The following is a 19,967-nucleotide window of genomic DNA, read 5'->3' on the forward strand; positions in this document are numbered from 1 at the left end:
TTGGACAACATAGCAAGACACCATCTATTAAAAAAAAAAAAAAAAAAAAAAAAAACTTTAAAAAATTAGCTGGGTGTGATGGCATATGCCTGTTAGTCCTAGCTTCTCAGGAGGCTGAGATGTGGGTACTGCTTGAGCCCAAGATTTAAAGGCTACCATAAGCTAAGATCACACCACTGTACTCCAGCTTTTGTGACAAGGCAAGACTCTGTCACTAAAAAACTTTAAAATTAAAAAGTTCTTTAAAAAGTTGTATTACATAGTCAAGATCAAAAGTAGCAGTCTTACCAAAAAATGTTGATGGACTTAATTTACCTATTAAGAGAAAAAAAAGATTCTCAATTTGTTTTATAAATGAAGGCCCTCCTATGTTCTGTATACAGGAGACACAACAAAATAGTTCAAAAAGATTAATAAGAAAGAGGTAGGCATAAGTAAATTCGGCAAATGAAAACAAGAAAGCAAGGTTAGCAAACTGATATCATGCAAAGTATATTTCAATACAAAAAGTACTAAGCATAAAAACTGAAAGATGCCTTTTAATGTTAACTACAATTTATAATTAATACATAACAATTATGAATATGCAACAAAATAACACAGCAACTACCTTTATAAAACAAAAACCACATATAAGGCATGGAGACACAGAAAACATGTTAGTAATTTGAAATGTTAAGACACAAGACAGATTATGTTGACCAAAAAAAAAAAAAAGACTATAGAAAATTTTGACCTCATAACCAACAAGATAAATGTTTGGGTATGTTAAACTTTGTACCCTGATCCAGATGACACACATTTCTCTCAAGTACATGTGAAAGACTTAAAAAACAGATAAAATGTCAGTAGAAATATTACAAACAACACTGTTGGATTCCAATAGAATAAAACTACAAATTATTATGAAATTAAAAAATAATCATAGGCCCAGTACGGTGGCTCACGCCTCTAATCCCGGCACTTTTGGAGGCTGAGGCAGGTGGATTGTTTGAGTCCAGGAGTTGGAGACCAACCTGGGCAACATGGTGAAACCCCACTTCTATAAAAAATACAAAAATTAGCCAGACATGGTGGCATGCACCTGTAGTCCCAGCTACTTGGGAAGGGTAAGGGTGCTTAGGTGGGAGGATCACTTGAGCCCAGGAGATCTAGGCTGCAGTGAGCCATGATCATGCCACTGCACTCCAGCCTGAGAGACTCTGTCTCAAAAAAAAAAAAAAAAAAAAAAAAAAAAATCATGGTTCTTGTACCTGGACACTTACTTCATAACCTTTTATTATCCACTCTTGATTAAAAGAGCAAGCACAATATAAAATTATAAAATTTCTAACAGTGCTATTGAAAGCACAACATATTTAAACTAGCAAAATGCATTTAGAGTGTGATTAGAGTGAAATTTGTAGCACAAAGCACTCTAATTGATAAAAATGAAAGAATGAAAATAAATTCAAAACATAAAAAGAGAAAACCCCAATGTAAATCAGGAGAAAGCTCAAAGAAATTAAAATGATGAAAGCAGAAATTAAGAGTAGATCTAACTCATAAAACTTATTTGAAACAACAATATAGACAAACCTGTAGATAACATAATCAAGAAACAAAAGGAAAAAAATCACAAATATACAAAATAATAAATAACAAGGAAAATAATTGAGTCAGACACAATTTTAAAATGTCATGAGACCATTTTGGAAAGTTTAAGAAAATGAATTTGAAAATGTAGATGAAATGGATATTTTCCTGGGAAGATATAATTTACCAAAATGATTCAATTAGAGCAGAAACTGAGAAAGTTATCTAAGAACTACTGTACAAAACATAACATGTACAGGTGGAAATTCACGGGGAAATTTTAGCAAACTTCAAAGAGCAGATGATCCTGGTTCTCCATAAATTATCCTGGAGCACTGAAAACAGGCAAATTAGCTGATGCTTTTATGAAGTGTGTATAACATTGATATTATAAAGTTAATAAGACAGTACGTACCTCAAAAAGAAATTTCGCCACAGTATCACCAATGAATATTGATGCAAAAGTTCCAAATAAAATATTGATAAAATCTAGCATTACTCTAAGAAAATAATGCATAAAGACCTCATGAGATTTATTTTAGGAATGTGTGGATGGTTCAATATTTAAAAATCCATTAATATAAATAAGGAAAAAAATCAAAGAATTGTCTCTATAGAAACTGAAAAAGCTTTCAACATAATTCACTGCATTCCTGAAAAAAACGCACTCAAGCAAATAGGAATTGATGAATATTTTTTCCATGATAAAATATATACGCTGTATTCCTAAAGCTAGCATCTTCTTTAATGGGGAAACAATAGAGGCATTCCTATTAATATCAGAGAAAGACAACTGTAGTAAGGTGATACGGTTTGACTGTGTCTCCATCAAAATCTCAACTTGAGTTGTATCTCCCAATATTCCCACGTGTTGTGGTAGGGACCCAAGGGGAGGTAATTGAATCATGGGGGCCGGTCTTTCCTGTGTTATTCTCATGATAGTAAGTCTCACAAGATCGAATGGGTTTATCAGAGGTTTCCACTTTTGCTTCTTCCTCATTCTCTCTTGCTGCCACCATGTAAGAAGTGCCTTTTGCCCTCCGCCATGATTATGAGACCTGCCCAGCCATGTGGAACTCTAAGTCAAATTAATCCTCCTTTTCTTCCCAGCCTCGGGTATGTCTTTATCAGCAGCATAAAAACGGACTAATACATAGGGAATCTGGGTGAAGTTATCTGTGTATTCTTTTTACAAGTCTTGTAAGTTTTCTCTAAGTCTAAGATAATATCAAAATATATACTTAGAAATATGGAGGATGAGATTACTAATGCCTGTTTTCTGTATCAGCACTTAGGCCTGTATCTTGATCAGATACTCTAAGCTGTCTACCCAACATCAGTTTCTCCCCTTTCTTCCAAAAATAATTTATTTTAGAAAAGTGTATAATAAAATACCTTTGTCATTGCCCAATTGTGTTCCCCACAAGATAAAGTAGAAATTTCCAAGTAAGTTTTCTGGGAAAATTTCAGGGATCCACATTGTACCTGCAAGGAAAGCCTCAAGCTGAAGATGAAGGGGCAGAGTCTCATAAAGAGCACGCATTCTGGTGAGGTCACTGAGTCATTATATTAGCCCCGATGGACAATTTCTGGATGTTTTGCATAGTAATAATCCCCTTTCTTATCTAGGCTATGGTTAGTTGGGTTTTAATTTTCAAAGCAATCAGAAAATCATACTAGTTGGGAACCACAACTCTAGACACATAAATCCTATATTAAATTCCAAATTGCATGTCAAAGTAAAAATTTCAAGAGTTCACACTATATTGAGAATCCCCATGCCTTGGAAAAATAAGCATAATGCAGTAAACTCAGTGTTTTCATTCTGTATTATTATATCAGTTCAACACCATTTGCTGAGAAATTCCTATGTGAAAACACTAGAAAATAGAAATATGTCTCCATATTCTACCTAGCAAGGACTTTCTAATCCTGCTTGTAAGTAAATAGAGATGCAAGTGCTTTAAGAGGTAAAACCCATTCAAGACACTACACTAAAAATGTCAGTAACCTCTGGAGATGGTGTAAGTCCTATATAAATACAAAGACATGTACTAGATTGAATGGAGGAGAATTCGTGAAGGGGTATCTGAGTAAGTCATGGCAAATGATAAGCGTGGTCATTGGAAGGAGTAGGTGAGGAGGCATGCTTGGCAAAATAAATAGCATATACGAGTTGGATGGATACTATTTTCTTTAAGTGACATTCAGGGCCAGTAAGGCAGTTTGTTCTGATGAAGTAGAATGTGTTTGACATTATGAGTTCTTCAGCAGGGATGTAATCTGATTGAAGCAGAAATTTACAGAGTTATGCAATATTATGTACAATGAAATGGAAGTTTAGAATCAAACAGGATAAATGTAGTAATATTGATCATAGGTGGAGCAATAAGAATGATAAAGGTGTATTCAAAAGCTGTTTCTCAGGAAAAGTTCATATGCTTTTGTACTTTATCAGATACAGGGGTGAATCATAAACTATCCCAAGGTTTTTAAAATAATGGCTTGAAAAATAGTGGTAGCATTGATCGTAATTGGTTATTGGAAATGGAGCTCTTTCCTTGGAGAGAGGGCAGGGAGAAGAGGATGGAGATGAACTTAATTTTGCCACAGTTATATTTTGAGCAGTTGTGGAAATGTTCAGCACTTATTTGGAAATAGTGTCTCTAACTAGGATGAAAGGTCAGACCTGTAGATGCACTTGGGTGTTCTTTGAATGGAAGTGAAGTAAAACTGTCTAGATGGCTAATCTTTAGTATGAAAGGACGGAGAGTGGCCAGTAGAAATCTGAGAACTAAGCACTGGGCAACACTGTTTACAGAAAGGACAAAAAGAGAAGCTGGTGGGAAAGACAGAGGTAGAAAAAGCCTCACCTAACTAGGTGGTACACTTTCTCCTAGCTCTTGCTGATAGCTGTCTCATGGATTGAGGCATCTGCTAGGGTCCTTGAAGTGGAGTTTTATATGTCACATAATCTAGGTTTTAATGTAGATAAAACACTAACTCCAAACTTGTTGCAAAATCTATCCACTTCTTTTTCTAGGTGTGGTATGAGACACAGAAGCTTAATTTTATTTGCCTAGATTACATTTGTTTAGTATTCATTAAAAACAGCATATTCTTAAATAAAATTTGTGAGAATAAAGAGGGATTCTATGCCAAATTTACACTGAGACACTCTTTTGAAGAACATATATATTGTATTCATGTAAATATTATCAAATTAGAGCAATATTGTAAGAGTTCACATTATAGTTAAATTAACAGGTATGTTAATTTTACTTTCATGACCTTGTGCTGGTTATTTCTGACATATTTTGTGCCTCATCCTTGTTTAGGTACACAATTATGAAAACATCATTATTTCTATATGAAAAGCAAAAGCATGACATTCTTTACTGTTTAGACCCAAGGAGATATTACCACTGGAAGCCGGAATTTTGCCAATTCTAATAGGGTGGGTCAGCACTACTGATCATCACAGGATCCTGCACATTTTAAGAACCTTAGAGCAATTAACTCAACAGCAGTTGAAAACTTTAGTTGAAATAAATTGCCCTCTTTAAGTTTAAAATTCTCAAGCACAGTTTCTTGGTTCTATACTAGAAATGGCAGTAACGTTAATAAAACATGTGGCCTGCCTTGTAGCATTTTATATGTGTGCTATTTTACTTTTTAATTCACTAGATAGAGTTTGCTTTTCTGATGAAATATGTGGTAGTTATTTAGGTTCCTTGTAAATACTGTTTGGGGAATTTGACAATGAAGTAACTGTGGTTGAAAAGAATGAGCTTTTTAGTCAGACAGGGCTGGGATTGCTCTATTAATTATTGTCTTCATGATAAGGGAAAATATACTTAGTATCTCTAAGCCACAGTATTTTCTTTTTAAAAAAATTTTTTTAATTTTTTTATTATTATACTTTAAGTTCTAGGGTACATGTGCACAGCGTGCAGGTTTGTTACATATGTATACCTGTGCCACGTTGGTGTGCTGCACCCATCAACTCGTCAGCACCCATCAACTCGTCATTTACATCAGGTATAACTCCCAATGCAATCCATCCTCCCTCCCCCTCCCCAAATAGGCCCTGGTGTGTGATGTTCCCATTCCTGAGTCCAAGTGATCTCATTGTTCAGTTCCCACCTATGAGTGAGAACATGTGGTGTTTGGTTTTCTGTTCTTGCGATAGTTTGCTGAGAATGATGGTTTCCAGCTGCATCCATGTCCCTACAAAGGACACAAACTCATCCTTTTTTATGGCTGCATAGTATTCCATGGTGTATATGTGCCACATTTTCTTAATCCAGTCTGTCACTGATGGATATTTGGGTTGATTCCAAGTCTTTGCTATTGTGAATAGTGCCACAATGAACATACGTGTGCATGTGTCTTTATAGCAGCATGATTTATAATCTTTTGGGGATATACCCAGTAATGGGATGGCTGGGTCATATGGTACTTCCAGTTCTAGATTCTTGAGGAATTGCCATACTGTTTTCCATAATGGTTGAACTAGTTTACAATCCCACCAATAGTGAAAAAGCGTTCCTATTTCTCCACATCCTCTCCAGCACCTGTTGTTTCCTGACTTTTTAATGATCGCCATTCTAACTGGTGTGAGATGGTATCTCATTGTAGTTTTGATTTGTATTTCTCTGATGACCAGTGATGATGAGCATGTTTTCATGTGTCTGTTGGCTGTATGCATGTCTTCTTTTGAGAAATGTCTGTTCATATCCTTTGCCCACTTTTTGATGGGGTTCTTTGTTTTTTTCTTGTAAATTTGTTTGAATTCCTCGTAGATTCTGGATATTAGCCCTTTTTCAGATGAGTAGATTACAAAAAAAAAAACCCAAAAAATCAGTGAATCCAGGAGTTGGTTTTTTGAAAAGATCAACAAAATTGATAGACTGCTAGCAAGACTAATAAAGAAGAAAAGAGAGAAGAATCAAATTGCAATAAAAAATGATAAAGGGGATATCACCACCGACCCCACAGAAATACAATCTGCCATCAGAGAATACTACAAACACCTCTATGCAAATAAATAGAAAATCTAGAAGAAATGGATAATTTCCTGGACACTTACACTCCCCAAGACTAAACCAAGAAGAAGTTGAATCCCTGAATAGACCAATAGCAGACTTTGAAATTGAGGCAATAATTAATAGCCTACCAACCACAGAAAGTCCAGGACCAGACAGATTCACAGCCAAATTCTACCGGAGGTACAAGGAGGAGCTGATACCATTCCTTCTGAAACTATTCCAATCAATAGAAAAAGAGGGAATCCTCCCTAACTCATTTTATGAGGCCAACATCATCCTGATACCAAAGCCTGGCAGAGACACAACAAAAAAAGAGAATTTTAGGATAATATCCCTGATGAACATCGATGCAAAAATCCTCAACAAAATACTGGCAAACCAAATCCAGCAGCACATCAAAAAGCTTATCCACCATGATCAAGTGGGCTTCATCCCTGGGATGCAAGGCTGGTTCAACATACGCAAATCAATAAATGTAATCCAGCATATAAACAGAACCAAGGACAAAAACCACATGATTATCTCAATAGATGCAGAAAAGGCCTTTGACAAAATTCAACAGCCCTTCATGCTAAAAACTCTCAATAAACTAGGTATTGATGGAACTTATCTCAAAAAAGTAAGAGCTATTTATGACAAACCCACAGCCAATATCATACTGAATGGGTAAAAACTGGAAAAATTCCCTTTGAAAACTGGCGCAAGACAGGGATGCCCTCTCTCACCACTCCTATTCAACATAGTGTTGGAAGTTCTGGCCAGGGCAATCAGGCAAGAGAAAGAAATCAAGGGTATTCACTTAGGAAAAGAAGAAGTCAAATTGTCCCTGTTTGCAGATGACATGATTGTATATTTAGAAAACCCCATCATCTAGGCCCAAAATCTCCTTAAGCTGATAAGCAACTTCAGCAAAGTCTCAGGATACAAAATCAATGTGCAAATATCACAAGCATTCTTATACACCAGTAACAAACAGAGAGCCAAATCATGAATGAACTCCCATTCACAATTGCTTCAAAGAGAATAAAATACCTAGGAATTAAACTTACAAGGGATGTAAAGGACCTCTTCAAGGAGAACTATAAACTACTGCTCAGTGAAACAAAAGAAGACACAAACAAATGGAAGAACATACCATGCTCATGGATAAGAAGAATCAATATCGTGAAAATGGCCATACTGCCCAAGGTTATTTATAGATTCAATGCCATCCCCGTCAAGCTACCAATGACTTTCTTCACAGAATTGGAAAAAACTGCTTTAAAGTTCATATGGAACCAAAAAAGAGCCTGCATTGCCAAGACAATCCTAAGTCAAAAGAACAACGCTGGGAGGCATCACGCTACCTGACTTCAAACTGTACTACAAGGCTACAGTAACCAAAATAGCATGGTACTGGTACCAAAACAGAGATATAGACCACTGGAACAGAACAGAGTCCTCAGAAATAATACCACACATCCACAGTCATCTGATCTTTGACAAACCTGCGAAAAACAAGAAATGGGGAAAGGATTCCCTATTTAATAAATGGTTCTGGGAAAATTGGCTAGCCATAAGTAGAAAGCTGAAACTGGATCCTTTCCTTACTCCTTATACGAAAATTAATTCAAAATGGATTAGAGACTTAAATGTTAGACCTAATCCCATAAAAACCCTAGAAGAAAAGCTAGGTAATACCATTCAGGACATAAGCATGGGCAAGGACTCATGTCTAAAACACCAAAAGCAATGGCAACAAAAGCCAAAATTGACAAATGGGATCTAATTAAACTAAAGAGCTTCTGCTCAGCAAAAGAAACTATCATCAGAGTGAACAGGCAACCTACAGAAGCCACAGTATTTTCAACTATAAGAGGGGAATTACAGTAACCTTCTCATAGCTAATTGGTGAGGTTAAATAAAATCTGTTTATAGCTTCCATTTCCTGGGGAAAATATAAGCACTGCATGATGTACATTTCTGAAGATACTTATCTGGGGCTCAGAGGTACTTTATCATCAATAAACAATCAAATGTCAGTATTTCATCCACTATATTTAACAGCTATTAATGAAAAGTAGTTTCAAAAACCACAGTTACTTTTGCACCAGCCTAATATATATTAGTAATTTGATATTAGTTGTGGCACTTCAGAAGAAAAAAACACATAATTTTTACATCTCCAAATATTCTCCAGCAATAGAACAATTCGGGAGACTTAAAGAATCAAAATGTTTGATTTTCTTTTTCATCAGACATCAAACTAGTATGAAGAAATGGCAGTTGTATTTTAACATTTTCAGCATAATTTAAATAGCATAACTTCAACTCACTGAGGAGAAATACAGTCTGTTTGGTGACATCTGAATTATACACACACTTTAGTAAATGAAAACTTTAAAATGTTTAGTTTACAAAAATAACTCTAAAATAGTGGTTTTGAAAGTTTGTTCCCTGCTGGTGATGGGCGTAGGAATGGTTTGGAGAACATCACCAATTTTGTCTGTTTTATATAATATATTGGCCTTTCTAGTCTAATTTCAATTAAAATAAACTAGCATTTCACACATATAAAACAGGATTATCACTTTATATCCTATTTGTTTTAAGCATTGTGTAGGTTAGTGTTTTCATTTTCCAATGTTTTGTTTGTTTTAAGACATGTTTCGTACTAATTTCTAGTTTAATTGCATTTTGGCCAGCAATTGCAACTTGTATAATTCTACCTCCTAGAGTTTGAGGTTTTTAATTAATAACTGCTATAAATGTTTCATGAATGTTTAAAATGTTTATTCTTTGGCAGAATGCAAATATCATATATGTTGAATCAAAATTACATTATTCAGATGCTCTCCATCCTTATTTGTATTTTGTTCACTTGTTCTCTGAAGGACTAAAGATGAAATAGTAAAACACAAGTTTCAAATAATCAGCCACATATAGAAGTTTCTTGTTTTCCCGTGCAGTTACCCATGCATGCAATGTTATTTTTAAAATTAATCACCAGCATTTAAAAGCCAGGGGATTTTATATAACATTCTGATTTCTAACTTCCTTTGAAAAATTAGAAAATCTGCTAAATCTGTGTCTTTATTGCCACACAGAAATGTTTGAGTACAGCTAAGTGTTTGGCCTCTTGTGATGGTACATTCACTCCCCATTTGACACGGACTTATCTTATTGTCTGAGACTGAGGACTCTGGCCTTGAATGTGAGTTGCCATTTACCTTTGTTCTTGTTCTCTTGTACTACTTTCGATAGAACAGAGGAAACTGAAAAAATAATTAACCCCTGGGAGTATTAAGTCAAAAGATAGGCTGAAAAGACATTGCATTTAAGGGAAAACATTTAAAATCTTGAATTAATCATTCTTTATTCATTTACATTATATGTTTGGCCACCGTAAGAAAATAAATTTGTAATTCCTGTAACAATATCTGTCAATTTCTTATATTTTAAATCCACTTTATTGAAGTATAAGTAAATGGATCCATGTAAAGTGTACAATTTGCTGGTAGACATACCTAAAACCACCTGTGCTGTATAAATCTGTGAAAATAAGATCTCATTCAAGATACAGAACATTTTCAATATTACCCAAGGTTTCCTGGTGCCTTTCTGCAGTCTGTCTCTTCTTCCTCTTCCTTCACCCCAGACAATCACCTACCTATTTTTTGTCACTATAGATGAATTTTCAGTTTAAAAAATTTCAAATAAATGAGATTGTATATGATGCACTCTTTTTGGGCCTAGCTTTTTTTCATGCAAGATACTGATTTTGAGATCCAGCCACATTTTTTTTTCTTGTATCAATAATGCTTTTATTTTTATCACTGAGAATTATTCCATTCCTTGGACATATAAAAATGATTTTATCACCAGTTATAGGATATTATTCCCATTTTAAAAGATACTACAAATAAAGTTATGAACATTCATGTACAAGCTTTCGTGTGAACATCTGGTTTCATTTCTTTTGGGTAACAACCTAGGAGTAGAATGGCTGGGCTTTATTGTAGGTATATGTTTAACGTTTTCAGAAACTGACAATTATTCAAAGTGGTTGTATGCTGTTACATTCTCATAACAGCATATGAGAGTCGCACATGCTCCCTATTCTCACCAGCAATTGATACTATGTTTACAATTTTAGCCATTCTCTAGGTGTATAATAATATCTCATTGTGGTTTTAATTTCTCTGACAAATGATGTTGGGCATCTTTTTGTTGAGCGTGTTTGTGTGTGTTAGGACGTATCTGCTCAGATCTTTTGCCCATGTTTGTTTTTTGCTTCTTATGGTTGTCATAAAACTTATGTGTATAAGACACAAGATCGTTGTTAGATATATGAATTGTGAATATTTTCTCCTATTCTGTGACTTACCTTTTCATCTCATATTTATATTTTTGCTTTTTATATTTACACACCATGTAAATATAAAATGTTTATGATTCACGTTTATGAATCTCATATCTCAACTGTGAACCATACCTTTATTAGCATAAGAAAACCCTGTTGCTATCATTTTACTATTCTTATAACAAATACTCAGTTTCTACTGTTTGATTGGCATTGTTTTTAACATTCAGCCTTTATATATTTTAGAAACTTTATAAAATTGAATCTTATTTTTTAACACAGTATAAAAATATTTGCCTTCCCATAGTAGTTTAAAGCATTACACTTATTGTCATGATTAATACTGGCTCTTTTTTTATGTAATCATCTAAAAATTTTGTTGAATCAGTATTCTTTTGTCCTTCTTTCTCTACTGGTTTGAGAGACATCCTAAAATCTAGACTTTTGTTTTAAAAAATACACTATAATCTAATGTCTCAATTTTTTAAAATATTGAGAATGGAATACTAGCTTTTAAAACCATGAATCTCTTTTCTATTATAGGGTGAAGCAACTTTTCTTCATTGTGAGTTAATGCCTTTTTTCTTATAATCCATACTTTCACATTTAGATTATTGTTACCAAGTTATTTTATTCTAGGTATCTCTCAATACCTATAATTTATTATCTTCCACACATTTTACTAATCTGATAGACTAATAACCATTTGTGTTAAGTGCTGTTCACAAAATTGTTTTTGCAACATTTATTCAAGGGTAAGTGTTTATTCTCATTTAATGTACTTTGATATCTGTGTGTGTGCATGTGGGTGTTTAAGGAAGTATATATTGAGGTAATACTTTGCATATTTGATTATCTGTAAGAGACATTTTATTGCTTTCACACATTAATTATAGCTTACCTATGCATAGAATTATTAGGTTTCAGACTTACCTTTAAAGGGGTGTCTCTTTATTGTCTTCTTTCATTGTACATAAGAAACTGCTGAGAAATGTTTCCAATGTAAAAATTGTATTTCATGCTTTGCTGCCTTTTTTTTTTTTTTTTTTTTGGTGTTTGACATTTAGATAGTACATGTGGATATGTGGATATGTTAGTTAATTTTAATAATATTGTATGATGCTGATTGAACAATTTCAAATTAAGTGTGTCTTCAGCAAGTGTTCAGCAAGCAAGTGTTCTTACTTTTGAGTAATCATTACTTTAGTTTCTTCCCTTGATCTCATCTGCCGTTGGAAATGAAAAAAAAAAAAAATCACCTTAAGACATCTAGTAGAGTTGATTTATTATATTTTACCTTTTGTGTAGTATCTTTCTAGCTTTCATCTGACAAAGCAGAGATGTTATTACTTGGGCACAACACATTGGTAAATAATACAGTCGATCAAAATGATAGACATTTCAGAGTTTGAAGTTGCTCACTCTAGATGGCATTTGTATCTAAATTCTAGATGTTGCAAAAGACTTTTATCTTGCAAGGAGGGTTTATGATCTGGAATAACATTTTTCCTGCAGCTGCAAAAGAGAGGGATAAATTTTCTACTTATGCAGCTATCTTCTTCGGCATAGTTAGTTGAACCTATGGATTTTAACACTAAGTGCTGAAATTCCATTAACACTGGGAGGAAAAGAGATGTCCAAGGAGCTAAAAACTTACAATAAATAACAGGTCAAAATAAGAGTATTACAAAACAGAATATGGGACATGTCCTGCTTTGTACTTACACATTTTCAGAAATACTGGTAATGTCTAGGCTGACTCATTATGTCTCTTTATATATTTTTTCACAATTTCATTTTGTCTACATTCTGAGAGTTTAAAAGTTTATCTTACATATCATCCCCCGATTCACTGTCAATTCTAATGTTGCCTTTACCTGTTACAGTCACTTCTAATCCTATTCAGCTTAATTTTCATTTCTGCTTCTATCCTGGTTCTAGTTTTTTTGTAACATGACTTCTCTTGAAATTTTTCATTTTTTATAGTGTATATTTTCTTATGAAAGTTTTTATTCTCTTTATTGAGTGCTATGTTCTCTTTTTACATCATAGAATCTTTATATAATCCATGATGGTCATTTCTAAAAAAACAGGATAGACCTATATACAGCGGTAGTATTGTTTTTTGTTTTTTAATGGAGTCTGGCTCTTTCGCCCAGGCTGGAGTGCAGTGGCGCTATATCGGCTCACTGCAAGCTCCGCCTCCCAGGTTCACGCCATTCTCCTGCCTCACCCTCGGAGTAGCTGGGACCATATGCCCACCACTATGCCCAGCTAATTTTTTGTATTTTTAGTAGAGACAGAGTTTCACCGTGTAAGTCAGGATGATCTCGATCTCCTGACCTCATGCCACCCGCCTTAGCCTCCCAAAGTGCTGGGATTACAGGCATGAACCGCGGCAGCCGGCCCAGAGATAGTATTTGTTAATAGACTAGATTGTTAGTTTTAACTTGTCCCCTCCTGCCTTTCCATCTGTGAATTAATGCAGGCCTCCTTTCCTACAGGACAGAGAGATGTTTACTCTCCCATGCCAAGCTTGTGGTATTTTTCTTAGTGTGATTCTGGAGACTGCAAAGGGATCCTCTCTTACTCCTGCACCCTTGTCATCTGTTCCCATTAGGCTACTCATGTTGTGTCTGGAATTGGTTCCTTCTGGTGAGTTCTTGGTCTTGCTACTTCAAGAAAGAAGCCATGGACCCTCTTAGTGTTACAGTTCTCAAAGATGGTGTGTCCCGCGTTTGTTCCTTCCAGTGGATTCATGGTCTTGCTTGACTTCAGGAGTGAAGCTGCAGACTTTAGCAGTGAGTGTTATAGCTCTTTTTTTTTTTTTTTTTTTTTTTTTTTTTTGAGACGGAGTCTTGCTTTGTCACCCAGCCTGGAGTGCAGTGGCACAATCTCCACTCACTGCAAGCTCCGCTTCCTGGGGTTCACACCATTCTCCTGCCTCAGCCTCCCGTGTAGCTGGGACTACAGGCGCTGCCACCACGCCCGCCTCATTTTTTTAAATGTATTTTTAGTAGAGACGGGGTTCATTCCCTGTGTTAGCCAGGATGGTCTCCATCTCCTGACCTCGTGATCCGCCCCTCTCCACCTCCCAAAGTGCTGGGATGTTACAGCTCTTAAGGATGGCTGTGTCCAGAGTTGTTTGTTTCTCCCAGTGGGTTCGTGGTCTTGCTGACTTCAGCAGTGAAGCCACAGCCCTTCCCAGTGATTGTTACAGCTCATAAAGGTAGTGCAGACCCAGAGTGAGCATCAGCAAGATTTATTGTGAAGAGCAAAAGAACAAAGCTTCCACGCCATGGAAGGGAACCAGAGCCTGTTACAGCTGCTGGTTCCGTGTCCAGCTTCTATTCCCTTATATGGCCCCACCCACATACTGCTGATTCGTCCATTTTACCAAGCACTGATTGGTCCATTTTACAGAGTGCTGATTGGTCTGTTTTTACAGAATGCTGATTGGTGCGTTTACAAACCTTTAGCCACAGAGCGCTAATTGGTGCGTTTTTACAGAGTGCTGATTGGTGTATTTACAAGTCTTTAGCTAGACACAGAGTGCTGATTCATGCATTTTTACAGAGTTCTGATTGGTGTGTTTAAAAACCTTTAGCTAGACACCGAGCGCTGATTGGTGCGTTTTTACAGAGTGCTGATTGGTGCGTTTACAAACCTTTAGCTAGACACAGAGCAGTGATTGGTGTGTTTACAATCATTTAGCTAGACAGAAAAGTTCTCCAAGTCCCCACCTGACCCAGAAGCCCAACTGGCTTCACCTCTCACAACCACAGCCAAGTGAAGCCTTTGGAAGCATATAAAGGCAGCAGACATCTTATTCAAGAATTTGTCCCATAATACACCATTACACCATTACACATGTCACATGTGGAATATCAAACAAAAATCCATGAAACTCTCTAGTAGGCAATGATTCAAAGCAATTAAGTTTAGATTGTTTGTTTTGGAGATAAATAGACTCATTAGATAATTTTTTTTCTTGCCGAAAAGAACAAGGGCTGTAAAAATTATCTTCATGGATCAGAAATGGACCTTAATGGCATGTAATGAGAATTTAGTTTGTAAAAAAAACTTTTACTGCTGTTGTCTGAAGAAATAAATGGTGATATGTATTGTTAATCTGTATAAGTATACCACATAGGACATAATCAGGAGATGCTGTAAATTTGGAAAACTGTTAGCATTGCCAGATACTATGTGACACCTTTCTAGAAAGTATGATGTAGAGACAGTTAGTTGCCTTGCAAAGATCTTGAGTGACTCTTACTATCTTTCTGCTCACTCCACCACCTGTGTCTTCCCTGCCCCTTCTGTTACCTATTTCCACAATGATGTGTGTGCTGCTTCTGTATTCCTGCTTTGTCTGGAATCAGAGTCTATAATAGTTGCTAGGAAAGATGGTAATCCAATAATATTGAGACTACTTAATTACCCGAGTGGTTTTCTCAGTGTAATGGTCATATATGTAAGTAGTAACCTAAGCTGTGTGTGGCCCTCAGAAATGTTGTTGCAAATCCCAGATTATTGACTAGACTTTTTCCTGGTTACACTTAGCAAACACTGGCAGTAGCCATCCAGAAAATAACAGCGGCAGACATTTGCTTCAGTAAATATAGAAGGCTGGTGCTGGAAAGGTTCTGACAGTTCATCTGGTTCTTTTCCGTTATTTTACAAATGAGGAAACTGGAACCCTGGCAGGTGAAGTGTCCTCCCCGAGATCAAATGTGAGCTTAATGGTACATTCTGGGCCAAATCCACACTCCTTGTTCTAGTCCAGTGCCCTTCCATTTTACCATACTTTGTTTTTGCTGGGAAAATCCATATGAGGAAAGGTAATAAAAATTGTCTTGAATGTTAAAAGGTGCCACATTTTTTGGGGGGAAAATAACTGAGCAGAAAGTTAAGAGAAAGAATTTCTTCCATGGAGATTTTAGGAGCAAAAATGAAAGGCAAGAAGAAGAATCTTTGTTCTCATCTTGGGTTTTAAAGTCTCTTTCTTATTTCTGATTAAGTGTCTAGAGGATTTGTTAAAGCATAATTTAACCCTAACCTTCTTGTAGCACCTTTATTGTTTAAGAGAACAATCATCTAGTTCTTGACATGGCAAATGTCAATTTTTTTTTTCATGTGACGTAAGTAAAATTTTATTTATTTATTTATTTATTTATTTATTATTATTATACTTTAAGTTCTAGGGTACATGTGCATAACGTGCAGGTTTGTTACATATGTATACATGTGCCATGTTGCTGTGCTGCACCCATCAACTCGTCAGCACCCATCAACTCGTCATTTACATCAGGTATAACTCCCAATGCAATCCCTGCCCCCCCCCCTCCCCCTCCCCATGATATGCCCCGGTGTGTGATGTTCCCCTTCCCGAGTCCAAGTGATCTCATTGTTCAGTTCCCACCTATGAGTGAGAACATGTGGTGTTTGGTTTTCTGTTCTTGTGATAGTTTGCTAAGAATGATGGTTTCCGGCTGCATCCAAGTCCCTACAAAGGACACAAACTCATCCTTTTTTATGGTTGCAGAGTATTCCATGGTGTATATGTGCCACATTTTCTTAATCCAGTCTGTCACTGATGGACATTTGGGTTGATTCCAAGTCTTTGCTATTGTGAATAGTGCAGCAATAAACATACGTGTGCATGTGTCTTTATAGCAGCATGATTTAGAATCCTTTGGGTATATACCCAGTAATGGGATGGCTGGGTCATATGGTACATCTAGTTCTAGATCCTTGAGGAATCACCATACTGTTTTCCATAATGGTTGAACTAGTTTACAATCCCACCAACAGTCTAAAAGTGTTCCTATTTCTCCACATCCTCTCCAGCACCTGTTGTTTCCTGACTTTTGAATGATTGCCATTCTAACTGGTGTGAGATGGTATCTCATTGTGGTTTTGATTTGCATTTCTCTGATGGCCAGTGATGATGAGCATTTTTTCATGTGTCTGTTGGCTGTATGAATGTCTTCTTTTGAGAAATGTCTGTTCATATCTTTTGCCCACTTTTTGATGGGGTTGTTTGTTTTTTGAAAATGGCCATACTGCCCAAGGTTATTTATAGATTCAATGCCATCCTCATCAAGCTACCAATGAGTTTCTTCACAGAATTGGACAAAACTGCTTTAAAGTTCATATGGAACCAAAAAAGAGCCCGCATCTCCAAGACAATCCTAAGTCAAAAGAACAAAGCTGGAGGCATCACGCTACCTGACTTCAAACTATACTACAAGGCTACAGTAACCAAAACAGCATGGTACTGGTACCAAAACAGAGATATAGATATGGAACAGAACAGAGTCCTCAGAAATAATACCACATATCTACAGCCGTCTGATCTTTGACAAACCTGAGAGAAGCAAGAAATGGGGAAAGGATTCCCTGTTTAATAAATGGTGCTGGGAAAATTGGCTAGCCATAAGTAGAAAGCTGAAACTGGATCCTTTCCTTACTCCTTATACGAAAATTAATTCAAGATGGATCAGAGACTTAAATGTTAGACCTAATACCATAAAAACCCTAGAGGAAAACCTAGGTAGTACCATTCAGGACATAGGCATGGGCAAAGACTTCATGTCTAAAACACCAAAAGCAACGGCAGCAAAAGCCAAAATTGACAAATGGGATCTCATTGAACTAAAGAGCTTCTGCACAGCAAAAGAAACTACCATCAGAGTGAACAGGCAACCTACAGAATGGGAGAAAATTTTTGCAATCTACTCATCTGACAAAGGGCTAATATCCAGAACCTACAAAGAACAAGAAAAAAACAATTTTTGTTTTAAGCAATCCAGTAGTTTTAGCCATTAATTGGATCTGCCACCTCTTATCTTAGCCTATTATAAATATTTTGTAAATATTGTTTAAATTATCTTTGGAAGTTGACAGAAAATAAATACATGTACTGATTTAAAGCTCCTATTTCATTATTTGGATTTCTCTAAGATTATTATTTTCATTTTTGGATTGAAAAATCCTCATAGACTCTTGGCTTCATTAGGACAGATGTTAAAGCCTCTAATCCTGATATAAATGTCTTTAAATATTAATTTCTTAATTTTTTAAAAAAGCTAATGGGGTAGTAGAGGGAAGATGGAATTTTTCTTAGTTTATACGATAAGGAAAAAATGAAGTGTTTGTTCTAACCACTTATGAATGAAAGAGAAAGAAGTGTTGGCTTCTGCTAATGTACTTACCAAAAGTTCATTATATGGATTTTAATATGTTTTAATATCGGTCATTAATATACTTTTGTATTAATCAGTTCTATAATTTAAATGAGAAGAAACTTTGAGAAGAATTCCAAATGAAGATGGTTCCCCCTCCCCTACCCCAAGGATTTTTTCTTCGCCCATAAAGGACTCTGGAGTCTAAGCCTTTGACCCTTAGACTAAATGACCCTTGGAAGAGCACAGGCTAGAGACTCATGTGGGGATAAAATTCAAGCCAGAGACAGGCAAAATTTCAGCCTTTCGAACTGTAGTATCTAATGAGAATGTAAGAGGAAAATGTCTGAGTTTAGGTCATTGTCCTGTGAGCTGAGACCCTGGGTTTCAGTTTTGTTTCTTTGTGAGCTCCGGCAGATTAATGAACCTCTCTGGTCCTTTGTTTTTCATCTGACAAATGAGTTAACAGTGTTGTTCTATATGCTTTATGAGGAGAAGTAAGGTATTTGACAATCTTTGAAAAAAGTACAAAGATCTTTGCCACTATGAAGTGGTGTTCTGTACGAATTCATGCTCTAGAGTGTCATTTCTTTGTCAAGAGGAGCTGACTTCTCTTTTCATGGGAATCATACCTGGTGGGCTGACTTCTCCATCTCCTTTCTGTGCACATTTGTGATCCTTTTATTTTTAGATGCATGTTTTATAGTATTTGCTAATTGGACATGGCTAATAAACCTGCAAAGCAGAGTTCTGAACTTACTATCAAATGAATTATGAAACTACCTCAAAATTTGGAGGGAAAAAACAGGGTATATTCTCAAACTCAACATTCAAGAAGTCTTGAATATTTCCAGTGAATGGTTGTCCTTATTCAAATTAGATACAAGCCCTTGGCCAAAGGATTACATTCTGGATTCTAGAGGTTTTTCGTTAAGAAGTTATTAGGAAAAAAAAAAAGTAAATGACGAGTTGATGGGTGCTGACAAGTTGATGGGTGCTTCACACCAACATGGCACAAGTATACATATGTAACAAACCTGCACGTTATGCACATGTTCCCTAGAATTTAAAGTATAATAATAAAAAAAAGAAGTTATCAGAAGTATTTGGTACTCTCCATCATTTTTCCTGACGTGTGTGGGAATTCTTTAATTCAGTGGTCCCCAGCCTTTTTGAAAGCAAGGACCTGTTTCAAGGAAGACAATTTTTCCACAGATGGGGGTGGAGTAGTGGTTTTAGGATGATTCAGGTGCATGACATTTATTGTGCACTTTATTTCTATTTTTATTACACTGTAATATATAATGAAATAATTAAACAACTCACCATAATGTAGAATCAGTGAGAACCCTGAGCTTTATTTCCTGCAACTAGATGGTCCTATTTGAGGGTGATGGGAGACAGTGACAGATCATCAGGCATTAGATTCTCATAAGGAGCATGCAACCTAGATCCCTCATATGTGCAATAGAGTTTGAGATCCTATGAGAATGTAATGTTGCTGATCTTACAGGAGGTAAAGCTCAGGTGGTAATGCAGGTAATGGACAGGTACTGGTCCATGGCCCAGGGGTTGGGGACCTTTGCTTTAATTAGCATTATTGTGAGAGTGCATATGGGGAGGTGGGCCCAGGATTACCCAGGCAAACCCCTTTTGATGATGATTTTTTTTTTCTTTGAGATGATGATATGGTTAGACTGTGTCCCCACCCACATCTCGTCTTGAATTGTAGTTCCCATAATTCCTACATGTTGTGAGAGGGACCCGGTTGGAGATAATTGAATCATGGGGGTGGTTTCTACCATGCTG

At 36.1% G+C, this 19,967-nt stretch overlaps 1 protein-coding gene across 1 annotated transcript in view; it reads right to left on the reverse strand.

The window, feature by feature from the left end:
* Positions 1-19,967, reverse strand: part of LOC126956257 (39S ribosomal protein L49, mitochondrial-like) — a 238,357-nt gene that overhangs the window by 188,012 nt on the left and 30,378 nt on the right. The gene's annotated exons all lie outside the window — the stretch shown is intronic.

This window comes from Macaca thibetana, chromosome 6 (genome assembly GCF_024542745.1).
Source record: "Macaca thibetana thibetana isolate TM-01 chromosome 6, ASM2454274v1, whole genome shotgun sequence".
NCBI classification, from domain to species: domain Eukaryota; kingdom Metazoa; phylum Chordata; class Mammalia; order Primates; family Cercopithecidae; genus Macaca; species Macaca thibetana.